This window comes from Chrysochloris asiatica, unplaced genomic scaffold (genome assembly GCF_000296735.1).
Source record: "Chrysochloris asiatica unplaced genomic scaffold, ChrAsi1.0 scaffold00215, whole genome shotgun sequence".
NCBI classification, from domain to species: Eukaryota; Metazoa; Chordata; class Mammalia; order Afrosoricida; family Chrysochloridae; genus Chrysochloris; species Chrysochloris asiatica.
Window position 1 is genome coordinate 111947 of NW_006408733.1, and position 6794 is coordinate 118740.

Sequence of the window (6794 nt, forward strand, 5' to 3'; positions counted from 1 at the left end):
GTGGTGAGGATTTTTTGTTTTCTTTACATTGAGATGCAATCCATACTGAAGGCTGTGCTCTTTGATCTTCATCAATAAATAGTTTAAGTCCTCTTCACTTTCAGCAAGCAAGGTTGCATATCGCAGGTTGTTTATGAGTCTCCTCCAATCCTGATACCAAGGTTTTCTTCATATAATCCAGCTTCTCGGATTATTTGTTCAGCATACAGTCTGAATAAGTATGGTGAATGACTACAACCGTTGCACTCCTTTCTTAATTTTAAACCATTCAGTGTTCCCATGTTCTGTTTGAACAAGGATATAGGGGTTGAGATATAACTAAGAGATGCAATAGGAACAGCGGACTCTAGGGCCCTAAAGAATGATAACATTTCTGGGGTGATAGAGGAGAGGGGGCCATGCTGGAGCCTTCACAAAGAATGTTAGGCCTCACTGGGTAGTATACCAGCTTAGGTGTACCATCCAGGCGATTTATAAATCTCTTTCTTGTCATGTGGTGCTCACCCCCAGGCCTTTCCTTGTGATACTCTTTCTCAATGCCAAGCTTATATTAAGCTTTTTATGTCAAGTGGCATCATCAATGGGCTCAAGCGTGGCAATTAATAGTGAGGTTGGTCCAGGATCGGGCAGTGTTTCATTCTGCTGTGTATAAGGTCACTATGAGTCGGCACCGACTCGGTGGCACCTAACAACAACAACTTTGAGAAGGCAGCTCATTCCCAGTCATATCTGGGGTGACTTCCAACCTGAGGGGCTTATCTTCCAGCACCATATCTGACAATGTTCCATTACTATTCATAAGGTTTTCCGTGGCTAAACATTCAGAACTAGTCTTCTTCTCGTTCTGAGTCTGTCTTAGTATGGAAGCTCTGCTAAAATCTGTCCACCATGGGTGACTCTACTGGTATTTAAAATATCATTGGCATAGCTTCCAGCATCACAGCAACATACAAGTCACCACATTACGACAAACTGACAGACTGGTGGCTCCTGGCCCAGTGCTTACACTGGCATGTCTTTCTCCTGGCAGATGCCATTAAGGTTCTCCACATTAAGGACAAGGCATGGCAAGTGGACCTAGTTTCAGCATCTACATAACAGTAGGATGTAGCCCTGCAAACACATAAACTCCTTTCTCTCTTCCATCGGGTTTCCATTTTTTGCAACATCTTTCTGTGTTGACATAGGAAAGGCAGGCTTGACTGACCATCCAAATCTCAAAGTGGAGCAACAGTGTCTCCCATTTCCACATGCTCCCATGCTCTTCCAGAACTTTGACATTGCCCAGCTAAGGGGTGGATTTTAACTCCACTAGAGTGGGATGAGTCTGGGTAAACTTGTAACTTGCTTGTAACCAATAGAACACAGGAAGATGGACACACCATAATTTCTGAGGTGAGATAAAAAAAGATGATGCAACTTCCCCCCTATTGGCTGGGACACTTGCACTTGGATCTCTGAATTGCCATGTAAAAAAAAATATGACTATCTTGAGGCCTCCATGCTGGGAAAAAGACAAGCTTCAGGGAGAAGCCATATGTAGAGGCTCTGGTTAGCACGCCTAGTTTTTGAGCACCCTTTGTCCAGCCACCAGACACATAAGTAAATAAGTCTTTAGATGATTCCAGCTCCTAGCTGTGAGGTCATTGCCAGCCTTTGAATCTCTCCAGTTGAGGCATGGAGCAGAGAGAAGCCAGTATTAATGTGCCCTTTTTGAATTCCTGACCTATAGAATCCATGCACACAATAAATTAGTTGCTGTTTTATGTCACTGAACTTGGGGTGGTTTGTTACACAAAAAATATGGACTAAAAGACCCACACACATCTTTAACAACAACAACAACAAAGGGCAATAAGAAAGGGACAAGAAACTTAAAAACTAAAACATGATAAATTGAAAGGGACTATATATCCAATAATGCAAATGATAAGGTTTGGCTTCTGATTAAAATAAACCAATCATTTATTTTAGAACAATTTCAGAGAATTAAGGCAATTTGAATTCTGACTGGATACTAGAATGTATCAAGGACTTATTGTTAATTTTGTGTGATGCTGATCTGTTGTTGTTATTAAGTACCGTGGAGTCAGTTCCAACTCATAGTCAGAAACCTGTACAGGGTTTCTGAGGCTATAAATCTTTACAGGAGCAGAAAACCTCATCTTTCTCCCGCAGAATGGCTGGTAGTTTTGAACTGCCAACTTTGAGGTTAGCAGCCCGATTCGTAACCACTACACTACCAGAGCTCCTTGATGCTGATACAGTGGTTATTTTTAAAAGAATTCTTATTTCTTATAGGTACATACAGAAGAATTTGTAGCTAAAAATACTATGATTTGCTTTACATTTGCTTTAAAATGGGGATGAGGGAGAAAGAGGTTCCATATATTGATAATTGTTGAAGCCAATATTATATATTAATAATATAATAACAGGGCGTTGTTATATTATTAATTCTATGTTTGTGTCTGTTTGAAACTTTTCATAAGAAAATGCTTTTTAAAAGAGAGGGCAGATGTCTTTGGCCTCTGACTGATTGGGTTAGTTAAAAGGGAAATTAGAACTTGCCCAGTGAAATAGGCTTCTTGTTAAGCCTTTGTGGAGTATGGGACCTTAGGTGGAATCCTGAGCCCCACCCAGAACCTTCTGAGGTGGGACATTCCCATTTGAAAAGGCATGCAGACCAACACTGAAAGGCTAGAGAAACAAAATATTTCTGGAATGAAAGACCAGCAGAAAAAGAAGACTGCTTGGCTGTTAGAATAGCAAGCAAGCTGTTTGCTTTGGAGCCATCAAGGCAACAGAAGTCAGCCCACCAGGGTAATTCCCCTTCTAAGACTGAAACTCAAAGGGAACCCACAAGCAGTCTTGTGTGCTCCCTGGTTACTACTATGAGTGAGAGGAAGTGGGGGAAATGCAGCAATGAAGACACCCGCTGACCTTGAGATGAGAGAGAGAAGAGGAAGGACTGGCTGGTCTAAAGTTTAGGGAGACATGCGACCTACTGAACCCATGGACACAGGCCTAACCATTGGAGGCTAGAACTGAGAATGAAGCAGCCAGCTGGTCTGAAGTGGGAGGAGGAGTGCAAGAACTCCCAAACTTGCAGACAGTACCCATTTGACATAGTTTATGGCTAGCTGACCAGAATTTAGCAAATGAAGACAAAGATGTTGAGTTTAAATTGCTACAATTTAATCAACTGTACCTTTGCTTATGGATATAGTTGCTCAAAATGCCAACTTCATATCAAGGCTAAACTTGCCTCCTCAGTACATTGGGTTGATAGGGATGGGCAACTTAGAAATTTGCTATCAAAAATCGGGGCTATAAAGGCACAAAGTGACTGGCTTATAAATTTTCATGAGTGTGCTTAGTTTCAGAACAAGGCGGGTAAGGAAGACTCTCCAGTGAATAGTTTTCCTCTTTTCCAGATGGGTCTGGTGAAAGGGAATGGGTGAGCATGGGGATAGAATTTTGTAATTCAGTTGTGTATAATTGTTATCATGACTAATTGTGATTGTCACAACTGTAAATGTAGAAGATGTGTAACTAAAAAGGGGGAGTAGGTAATCTCTCATTTCAGTAACAGAGGACCCTAGGACCAGCAAGAGGGAAGAGCATGAGTGGAGCATGGGATCCTAACCAGAAAAGTGGGGACAGCAGAAACAGTGACAGAGGTGAAGGAACAGAGAAATAGAGCAGCTGAGGACTCTAGGCTCATGGACTGCAAAAGGCTGTGTGCCTGCGGGCTGGCTTGCAAAGTATGCCCTTTGGACATTTAAATAAATAAATATATATATTTCCTGTTTTCTATGTGTACATCAAAAAAAAATTTTTTTAAAGGGAATAGAGGTAAACACTGTTGACGGATGGTACATGAGGAGATTGTAATCATTGCAATGAAATAAAATATGATTTATTGAATGTAAAACTGAACATCTGTCCTCAATTCACAATAAAAACTTGAAAAAAGAGTGAGTGAGCGAGCGAGAGAGAGGGCAGAGGGAAGGGGCTTGTCTTTTTTCATTCTTCCCAGGCCATGGTTCTGTGCCCACAGGTACCAATGGTTACATTGATTGTCTACTTTTACACATGTGTCCTCATACACACACCTGTAGTTTTAAGGCCAAGGACCCTGCACAATGGTAGGGATTCAGGACAGGAACAGACTAGTAGAGGAAATCAGATTTTTAGGCAGATGTTTTGGGCACTCCTCAAATCAGTCTAATTTCTATCAGATAAAAATATTCCCATCAAAGACAGAATTATCTTCCCTGACAGTACCTACCTAGATACATAGGGAGGCACCAGTAAATTCTTAGCAAATTAAAATGAATTGAAAAATCGGATTTGTTGTTGTTAAGTGCTGTGGAGTCAGTTCCGACCCATAGCTACCCTGTATAGGGTTTCCGAGGCTGTAAATCTTTATGGGAGCAGAAAGCCTTATCTTTCTTCCATGGAGCGGCTGCTAGTTTTGAACTGCTGACCTTAAGGTTCGCAGCCCGATTTGTAACCACTACGCTACCAATAGGATAGTTCTGGATTCATTCATCAGTTTCCACTGAAGGTTAAGTAGTGGTCAATTGTCAGTTTTGGAATGTATCTGTCTGTCAGCAGAAAAGCAGGCAGTGAGGTTAGATGTTGCTAAGCAGACAACGCGTTTTGGTTGGTCCTTCTGTTTACTTATGGGTTCTCTCTCTCCCTTGAAGAAAGACTATTAACTCACACAGCAGCCTCTGTTCTCTGCTTGGTTTAGGCTATGTCACACACCCAAAATAGAATGTTCTTTTATTGCAGAACAGGGAAGTAGGTTTAAATTGATCAATTCAAATAACAAAGGGTAACATTATACTGGTTTTTCTCCATGGGGTTATCACTGGGGGTGATAATGCCTGCTTCATCGAGCAGGAGTGATCTGACACTGGCAGGGGATGGGACCAGGAGACAAGCTTTCACTGTGGAGAGTTGGGCTTGTTTCCCATCCTGGCCCCCCTTCTCCCCCACTCAACCACGTCACCTCTTTTAGGACATGGGAAAGCAGCTGGGCCACTGTGGAATCAGTTCCAGAAATGTCACTGAAGTTATCAGACTGGGAACAATTTTCTGAGCCAAACCTCTTCTCTCAGCTTTTGGAGAAGTCAGTACCTTGCCACAAAGCTAAAGCGCAAGGAGATATCATCTTTCTCCTATCAAATGGTCAACATTTAAAATAATGGTTCCAGAGCTCTGGTAGCATAGTGGTTACAAATAGGGTTGCGAACCGCAAGGTCAGCAGTTCGAAACTATCAGCTGTTCCACGGGAGAAAGATGAGGCTTTCTGTTCCCGTAAAGACTTATAGACTCGGAAAACATGTACAGGGTTGCTATGAGTCGGAACTGACTCCACAGCACATAACCACCACCACCAGTGTCAGAAAGAGTTTGGGGAAATGTGTGTTCGTACATTGCTGGAGAAGTAAAATGATCCAGTCCTCTGGAGATGGGTTCAAAGCCACAGAAACATAAATACCAGAGAATGTAGATCCAGGGGACCTCTCATCTATGGACACTAGGGAAACTCTTGCACATGTACAACAGGAGACATTTTCAATACTAGTTATAATTAGCAATGAGCACAAGAATGAAGTCCTAGAAGCAAGGCAATTGCCCATCCATAGGGAAGTGAACAGTAAACCCTGGTATATTTAACCAGTTGCCATTTGTTGACCCCCAACTCAGGATGATTCCATGTATGTCAGAGTACAACTGTGCTCCACAGGGTTTCCAATGATGGCTGATTTTACGAAGTCCATCACCCTGACTTTTTTCTGAGACACCTCTGGGTAGGCTGGAATCGCTAATCTTTTAGTTAGCATCTGAACCTGGTAACCATATGTACCCCGCAGGGACTCCATGCATGTTTACAGACTGAGTTATCCTGTAGCAGTTAATATGAATGAACTACAGTGAAATGCAATCATACGAATTTTTGCAAAACAATATTAAGAGAAAAATTAAATTTGGACATTATATCCTTTTTATGAAACTAACAATGATTTTTAAAATTACTCTTTAGAAATATAATTGTATACAATAATAGCCATACAAAACTGAAAGCAAGGAAGTGGTTGAGGATGATAGTACCTGTGGTTGGGGAACATAGGGCAATGGGGTGAAGGTCAGGAACCCTCTGGTTAGATGTTGGTTATTGTCAAGGACTTAGCTTTTGTTTTGTGCTGCAGATTCACAGGTGCTGACTACATTATTAAAGTTTATGAATTCACTAATTAAATTAACAAAATCGAGCTATTCCCATCTCAGCGATGAACATATGTCATGAACCAAGGATTGTTTTTAATCAAATGTTGTATACCTAATATTAAAAAAAAAGAAGCTCTGGTAGCATAGTGGCTTATGAGCTGGGCTAACTGAAAGGTCAGCAGTTCAAATCTACCAGCTGCTCCTCAGGAGAAAGATGAGGCTTTCTGCTCCTGTAAAGATTTATACCCTCAGAAACCCTATGTTGTTGTTGTTAAGTGCTGTCAAATTGGTTCCTATTCAGAGTGACCCTGTATAGGGTTTTCAAGAAGTAGCTGGTGGGTTTGACCTGCCCAGTGCTGATCCTACAGCACCACACCAGATGTCCAAACTAAGGGATTGTTGTTGTTGTTGTTGTTAGGTGTCATCGAGTAGGTACCGACCAATAACGACCTTACACACAGCAGAACGAAACACTGCCCGATCCTGGGCCAACCTCACTACTGTTGCCACACTTGAGTCCATCAATGCTGCCATTTGGCCAATCCATC